This window comes from Ciona intestinalis, unplaced genomic scaffold (assembly GCF_000224145.3).
Source record: "Ciona intestinalis unplaced genomic scaffold, KH HT001164.1, whole genome shotgun sequence".
NCBI lineage: Eukaryota > Metazoa > Chordata > Ascidiacea > Phlebobranchia > Cionidae > Ciona > Ciona intestinalis.
The window spans coordinates 27,108-27,900 of NW_004191485.1; positions in this window are offsets into that span (position 1 = coordinate 27,108).

Sequence of the window (793 nt, forward strand, 5' to 3'; positions counted from 1 at the left end):
GTCAAATCTGGCCTAATACCAGGTTGACAAAAGTGAAAAGACAGGTAGTAACGGTAANACAACAGTTTTAAAAATACGCTTATTGATAAAAAAGAAAGAAAGAATGTTTTGGATAAAAGGCGTGACCGTTACTCCCTACAGACGATACAAAATAAAAAATTAAGTAAAGAACATTTAATTTAACAAATTAAAGTTCTAATTAGAAAAAAGTCTGCGATAAGGACACAATCCGTACAATGGGGAGAGTCGGCCTTAAATAAAATTGATCCAAAGATTGGGGCATGATGGAAAAAGAAAACCCCCAAACAAAAATTCCACTAAAGTTTTCAATAAACAGTTTCGAGTGCACACTTATGTAAGATTTAGAATGAGTGCATTACATTAATACATATCACAGTTTAAAGAAACATGGGATAAAAAAAATAAACAAAAAAGAAAAATTGGGCAGCAAGTTTAATGTCGAATTAGTTTCGAGTTGTTGCTGTCCATTGCTGTAGATCAATCCCTGTAATGCCTGGAGCTCGGGTTAGTAAAGGGTTCTTCCCAAAGTTGGTTAAAACCTGCAATTTAAGGTACTTGGATAGTAAATCTGTTAAAAGAATAGGAAGAATAAGATAAAAAAGAAAAAGAATATATAAATAAATATTATAAGAGATTTGCATAATCAACCGAGAAGGGATATATCAACATACTTAAATCAATGAAAAATTAAAGTATGTACAGAACTGTGTGACATGCAGATGTGTGCTATATAATAATAATAGCCTAATAATAATAATGTGAGCTACACAAA